The following is a 7,806-nucleotide window of genomic DNA, read 5'->3' on the forward strand; positions in this document are numbered from 1 at the left end:
TTTGCCAAACATTATAATAAGAATAGCCTACCATTGCCAGGGCGGCAGGGTAGCCTAGTGGTTAGAGCATCGGACTAGTAACCGAAAGGTTGCAAGTTCAAATCCCCGAGCTGACAAGGTACAAATCTGTCGTTCTGCCCCTGAACAGGCAGTTAACCCACTGTTCCTAGGCCGTCATTGAAAATAAGAATTTGTTCTTAACTGACTTGCCTAGTTAAATAAAGGTTAAAATAAAAATAAATAAAAGATATTGCCTGTTAGTGACTTTATCACGTGAAAGGTAAACAAACAAACAGGACAATAGTCTAGGCTACAAGCAGATTCAGCACCACAGACAGCCATCGGTATTCCCCCGACTTTACAGATCCAATAGGTGAAAGTGGAAGATGCAAACTTTTTAACAAAATGATAAAGGAAAAACAATAATCAGTCTATTGTAATAACTTGATGCTCCTAAACAGACTTCCTACAGTCACTGACACCTTTCATTCAATGACTATTCCACTTAAAGGCCAAATGAAGCCCAACTTTTCAAGCTGCATGGACACATTGTTTTTTCTAAAATAATGTCCAATATTAAAAACTGGAATATGTATTTATAAAGCCCTTTTAACATCACCCAATGTCACAAAGTGGTATAGAGAAACGCAGCTGTAACGGATCTCGTCCTCCTCTTCTGAGTAGTGAGAAGGATCGGAGGACCAATGCGCAGCGTGGTAAGTGTCCATAATGTTTAATCAAACACAACAGAACACTGAAACAAAACAATAAACGTGAATAAACAAAACAGTCCCGTGTGGTAACAAGCACTGACACGGAAGACAAACACCCACAACTCAAAAGTGAAACCAGGCTACCTAAGTATGATTCTCAATCAGGGACAACGATTGACAGCTGCCTCTGATTGAGAACCATACTAGGCCGAACACAGAAATCCCAAATTATAGAAAAACGAACATAGACAACCCACCCAACTCACGCCCTGACCATACTAAAACAAAGACATAACAAAGGAACTAAGGTCAGGACGTGACACCAGCCTAAAACTCCAAACAGCAAGCAATGCAGATGTAGAAGCACGGTGGCTAGGAATAACTCCTTAGAAAGACAGGAACGTAGAGAATAACCAGACTATGAGGGGTGACCAGTCCTCTTCTGGCTGTGCAGGGAGGAAATTATTACAGTACATGGCCAAGATGTTCAAGACGTTCATAAATGACCAGCAGGGTCAAATAATAATAATAATCACAGTGGTTGTAGAGGGTGCAACAGGTCAGCACCTCAGGAGTAAATGTCAGTTGGCTTTTCATAGCCGATCATTCAGAGTTAGAGACAGCAGGTGCGGTAGAGAGAGAGAGTCGAAAACAGCAGGTCCGGGACAAGGTATCACGTCCGGTGAACAGGTCAGGGTTCCATAGCCGCAGGCAGAACAGTTGAAACTGGAGCAGCAGCACGATCAGGTGGACTGGGGACAGCAAGGAGTCATCAGGCCAGGTAGTCCTGAGGCATGGTCCTCTGAGAGAGAGAAAGAGAGATAAAGAGAGAAAGTGAGAGAGAATTAGAGGGAGCATACTTAAATTCACACAGGACACCGAATAAGACAGGAGAAATACTCCAGATATAACAGACTGACCCTAGCCCCCGACACATAAACAATTGCAGCATAATTACTGGAGGCTGAGACAGGAGGGGTCGGGAGACACTTTGGCCCCGTCTCGACTATACCCCCGGACAGGGCCAACCAGGCATGATATAACCCAACCCACTTTGCCAAAGCACAGCCACCACACCACTAGAGGGATATCTTCAACCACCAACTTACTACCCTGAGACAAGGCCGAGTATAGCCCATGAAGATCTCCCCCACAGCATGAACCCGAGGGGGGCGCCAACCCGGACAGGAAGATCACGTCAGTAACTCAACCCACTCAAGTGACACACCCCTCCTAGGAACGGCATGGAAGGGCACCATTAAGCCACTGACTCAGCCCCCGGAGTAGGGTTAGAGGCCGAGAATCCCAGTGGAGAGAGGGGAACCGGCCAGGCACAGACAGCAAGGGCGGTTTGTCACCCTTCATGTCGTTTGTTGACTGTTTTGCTGCTCGTGATATTTTAATAAAACATTGGTTATAGGCTTCTGATTAGACTACTATGTGCCTCTGCTGGCAAAATGGAAGCCATAACCAATTGCGTTACTGTCAAGACTGCCAAGATTGGCTCACAGTTTTAAGGACACATCTCAAATATTTCCACCCCTCTCACCTCAGCGGAAGCGAGCTGATAAGACAGGTAAATTCCGAACCCTGGCACCAGGGTTGAAAAATAGCTCGCTTTTACAAGTCGAAATTGCCAAAGAGCGCGAGTTTGACATCAGCACCGCCTTAATGGCGGCCTAAATAGAGGCCTCAATTTGAGCAGAAGTAATAAAAGTCCTGAGCTGTGATCTCCCTGGCAGGTTTGTCTGGCTCCCCCAGATTGGACACGACGTGTAGAAACTTCTTGTATGTCAGAGGGGGTTCCCCTTCCGTTGGCCTTCAATATCCTACAGTGGGGAGAGAGAGGGAAGAGTGAGAGGGGAGAGAGGGATAGAGAGGGGGTGTTATGGAGAGGGGGGAGAGAGAGGTCAGAAAACAAGCAAAGAGGGTTTACAGTTGGAGATACAAAGACACACACACACACACACACACACACACACACACACACACACACACACACACACACACACACACACACACACACACACACACACACACACAGATGACACACAAACACGCACACATACACAGCCAAGAAGAAAAGCAGGCATTGAAGTACTTTGCTTTCAAACACTCACCACTGTGACCCACCTCTTGACATAATAGAGTGTGTGTGCCACGGTGGCATGTATGTTGAGTCCCTGCTCCCTGGCCAGGATGCGGTGCTGCTGGTCCAGCTGGGTGTTGTGGGGCTCTATCTCAGTGTCCATGCTGAGCTGGGTGGTGCCCCACTGGGCCACCGGATGCATCACTGTCCCCTGGTAGGGCCCCTGGAGCACATACAGCCTGGTGCCTATGGCCTGGAGGCTATGGTGGAGGTCTTCCAGACACTGCAGGGCCAGGTAGAAGAACACATCAATATGATTTCAAACCAATCTGTGAGTACCGACCACTCATTTGCCAGTTCTGTTGGTGCATCTTGTTGCTATTAACGTTTCTAGAGACCAACTAGTCCCTTTCATAACATATTGAGTTTCTTATAGAAAAAGAAAAGTACGGCCAAAGGACAATTCCAAACAATCAATTCCTAGGTTATTACAGTGTAATTACCATGTAACCATATCATTTCTAAAATACCTGATAATGTTTAGCCTGGGTACCAGTCTGTTTTGCCATCTTTCCACTCCTTGCAGTTCCTGTCATGCTAAACATCTTTGGCGTATGACACAGAGTACAAGGAGTGGAATGTTAGCAAAACAGACTGGTACCCAGGCTAGGTAACTGTATGTGCTACTATAAGCCCTGTATCAGGATACCCAAGATAGCTCACTGATCTGCAGGAGGAATCTCCAGCGCACGGCCCCAGTGCGCATGTCCAGGATGAACACGGGGTACACACACACACTGATGACTCCAGGGCCCCCAACCGGGACAGGTTGTCATGGAGACGCAGGCCCTTCTGGAACAGGTGGATGATTCAGTGTTGGCTCATGGTGTTATGGTTGGATCTGGTTGGCTTCTTATGCAAACACACAACAGTGTGTGTAGGCTCAGCGACAATCAAGCTCTTGATTAATATCTGTAGGAGTTGAGGTAGAGGAAAAGAGTTCAATACTAGCACTTTATTTCCAAGTTATCCGAATAAAAAGCCATGTGCATCAGAATAGATAAGGACGTGCCCCCAAAAAGTTAGGAGACCAACAGACTTTAGAGGTTAGAGTGGCCTTTGCTGTATCATAAAAGAATAAAGGGAACATTTTTGGCAGATCAAAGAGATGGGACATGACAATGACTAGTGCTCCAGAAAGTGTATAATTTCTTAATCTATGCTGAACGTATTCACACCCCTTTACCTTTTCCACATTTTGGATTAAAATGTATTTAATTGTATTTTTTTGTCAACCATCTGCACAAAATACTCTGTAATGTCAAAGTGGATGAAAAATTATAACATTAGTTAAAAAATATATACAAATTATAAATATACTACAGTTCAAAAGTTTGGGGTCACTTAGAAATGTCCGTTTTTGTCCATTAAAATAACATCAAATGGATCATTAATACAGTGTAGACATTGTTAATGTTGTAAATGACTATTGGAGCTGGAAACGGCTGATTCTTTATGGAATGTTTGGAGTCACTTAGAAATGTCAGTTTTTGTCCTTTAAAATAACATCAAATTGATCATTAATACAGTGTAGACATTGTTAATGTTGTAAATGACTATTGGAGCTGGAAATGGCTGATTCTTTATGGAATATCTACATAGGCGTACAGAGGCCCATTAACAGCAACCATCACTCCTGTGTTCCAATGGCACGTTGTGTTAGCTAATTCAGGTTTATAATTTTAAAAGGTTAATTAATATTTAGAAAACCCTTTTTCAATTATGTTAGCACAGTTGCAAACTTTTGGGCTGATTAAAAGAAGCTATAAAACAGGCCTTCTTTAGACATTAAATGCATCAGCATTTGTGGGTTCGATTACAGGTTCAAAATGGCCAGAAACAAAGATCTTTCTTCTCAAACTCGTCAGTCTATTCTTGTTTTGAGAAATGAAGGCTATTCCATGCAAGAAATTGCCAAGAGACTGAAGATCTCGTGTACTACTTCCTTCACAGTACAATGCAAACTGGCTCTAACCAGAATAGAAAGAGGAGTGGGAGACCCCGGTGCACAACTGAGCAAGAGGACAAGTACATTAGAGTGTCTAGCTTGAGAAACAAATGCCTCACAAGTCCTCAACTGGCAGCTTCATTAAATAGTACTGTCACATTCTGACCTTAGTTCCTTTGTTTTTGTCTTTGTTTTAGTATGGTCAGGGTGTGAGTTGGGGTGGGCAGTCTATGTTTGTTTTTCTATGTTGGTTTTTGAGTTCGGTCTAGTATGGTTCTCAATCAGAGGCAGCTGTCAATTGTTGTCCCTGATTGAGAATCATACTTAGGTAGCCTGGGTTTCACTTTTGGTTTGTGGGTGTTTGTTTCCGTGTGAGTGTTTGGGCCACACGGTACTGTTTCGGTTTTGTATATTCACGTTGTCATTTATTGTTTAGTGTTCTGAGTTTTAATTAAACATCATCATGAACACTTACCACGCTGCGCTTTGGTCCGATCCTTACTCCTCCTCAGACGAAGAGGAGGAAATCCGTTACAGAAACACCCACCACCAAAGGATCAAGCAGCAGCAGGAGAGGTAGCGATATTTGGAGAACTGGACTTGGGAGGAGATTCTGGACGGCAAAGGACCCTGGGCACAGCCAGGGGAATATCGCCGCAGAGCTGGAGGCAGCAAAAGCAGAGAGGCGCCGGTATGAGGAGGCAGCACGGCAGCGGGGCTGGAAGCCCGAGAGGCAGCCCCAAAAATGTCTTGGGGGGGAACACGGGGAATGTGGCGAAGTCGGAAGGAGACCTGCGCCAACTCCCGTGCTTACCATGGAGAGAGAGGGCGTCGTAATGGTCAAGCACCGTGTTATGCGGTGGAGCGCACGGTGTCCCCAGTACGCGTGCTTAGCCCGGTGCGCTATATCCCAGCTCCCCGTATCGACCGGGCTAGAGTGGGCATCGAGCCAGGTGCCATGAAGCCGGCTCTGCGCATCTGGTCTCCAGTGCGTCTCCTCGGGCAGGCGTACATGGCACCAGCCTTACGCATGGTGTCCCCGGTTCGCCAGCACAGCCCAGTGCAGGCTATTCCACCTCGCCGCACTGGTCTGGCTACGGGGAGCATTCAACCAGGTAAGGTTGGGCAGGCTCGGTGCTCAAGAGCTCCAGTGCGCCTGCACGGTCCGGTCTATCCGGTGCCACCTCCACGCACCAGCCCTCCGGTGGCAGCAGGCTGTCTCTCCGTCTCGTCCCTACAGGTGCTCCCGCCTGTCCAGCTCTGCCAGAGCCTTCCTCCTGCCCAGCGCTGCCAGAGTCTCCCGTCTGTCCTGAGCTACCAGAGTCTCCCGTCTGTCCTGAGCTGCCGAGTCTCCCGTCTGTCCTGACCCGCCAGAGTCTCCCGTCTGTCCTGAGCCGCCAGAGTCTCCTGTCTGTCCTGAGCCGCCAGAGACTCCCGTCTGTCCTGAGCCGTCAGAGTCTCCCGTCTGTCCTGAGGCGCCAGTCTCCCGTCTGTCCTGAGCCGCCAGAGCCGCCAATCAGCCAGGAGCCGCCAGACCCGCCAGTCAGCCAGGAGTCACCAGTCAGCCAGGAGCCACCAGAGCCGTCAGTCAGCCAGGAGCCACCAGAGCCGTCAGTCAGCCAGGAGCCTGCAGAGCCGTCAGTCAGCCAAGAGCTGCCAGAGCCGCCAGCCAGGAGCCGCCAGAGCCGTCAGTCAGCCAGGAGCTGCCAGAGCCGTCAGTCAGCCAGGAGCTGCCAGAGCCGTCAGTCAGCCAGGAGCTGCCAGAGACGTCAGTCAGCCAGGAGCTGCCAGAGCCGTCAGTCAGCCAGGAGCTGCCAGAGCTGTCATTCAGCCAGGAGCTGCCAGAGCCGTCAGTCAGCCAGGAGCTGCCAGAGCCGTCAGTCAGCCAGGCGATGCCAGAATCGCCCTTCACTCCGGAGCTGCCGGAGTCTCCCGCCTGTCCGGCACTGCCGGAATCTCCCGCCTGTCCGGCGCTGCCGGAGTCTCCCGTCCATTCGGGACCCGTGGCGTGGGTCCCCAGTCCAAGGTCGGCGGCGAGGGTCGCCACTCTAAAGAGGCCACGGAGGCGGGCTAAGAGGCGCAAAAAAACGATGGTGAAGTGGGGTCCACGTCCCGCGCCAGAGCCGCCACCGCGGACAGACGCCCACCCAGACCCTTCCCTATAGGTTCAGGTTTTGCGGCCGGAGTCCGCACCTTTGGGGGGAGGTACTGTCAAGTTCTGACCGTAGTTCCTTTGTTTTTGTCTTTGTTTTAGTATGGTCAGGGTGTGAGTTGGGGTGGGCAGTCTATGTTTGTTTTTGAGTTCGGCCTAGTATGGTTCTCAATCAGAGGCAGCTGTCAATTGTTGTCCCTGATTGAGAATCATACTTAGGTAGCCTGGGTTTCACTTTTGGTTTGTGGGTGTTTGTTTCCGTGTGAGTGTTTGGGCCACACGGTACTGTTTCGGTTTTGTATATTCACGTAGTTATTTATTGTTTAGTGTTCTGAGTTTTAATTAAACATCATCATGAACACTTACCACGCTGCGATTTGGTCCGATCCTTACTCCTCCTTAGACGAAGAGGAGGAAATCCGTTACAAGTACCCGCAAAACACCAGTCTCAACATCAACAGTGAAGAGGCGACTACGGGATGCAAAGAAAAAGCCATAAGATGGGCCAAAGAACACAGACACTGGACAGAGGAACTCTGCCTAGAAGGCCAGCATCCCGGAGTCGCCTCTTCACTGTTGACGTTGAGACTGATGTTTTGCGGGTACTATTTAATGAAGCTGCCAAAACGTAGAAAAAGTCAACAGGTCTGAAAACTTTCGGAATGCATTGTTTACCCATTTTTTTTGTGTGTGCCTGTTTTGCATGTTATTTTGGATTAATATGTGTCACATCAGTTGTTCTTTCTTGAGTAAGGCAGCTCCAAAATGCAAGTGTTTCAGCCTAGCTCATTGCTTTCTGTGGTGGAGGGGCAGCCCGCGGAAAATACAGAGCGTAGGTGTTGGC

General features: G+C 48.5%; 1 pseudogene; it reads right to left on the reverse strand.

Annotated features, from left to right (window-relative positions):
• Positions 1-1,928: 1,928 nt before the first annotated feature.
• LOC109869849 (cryptochrome-2-like) lies at positions 1,929-3,672 on the reverse strand (annotated as a pseudogene).
• Positions 3,673-7,806: the final 4,134 nt, after the last annotated feature.

This window comes from Oncorhynchus kisutch, linkage group LG1 (assembly GCF_002021735.2).
Source record: "Oncorhynchus kisutch isolate 150728-3 linkage group LG1, Okis_V2, whole genome shotgun sequence".
NCBI lineage: Eukaryota > Metazoa > Chordata > Actinopteri > Salmoniformes > Salmonidae > Oncorhynchus > Oncorhynchus kisutch.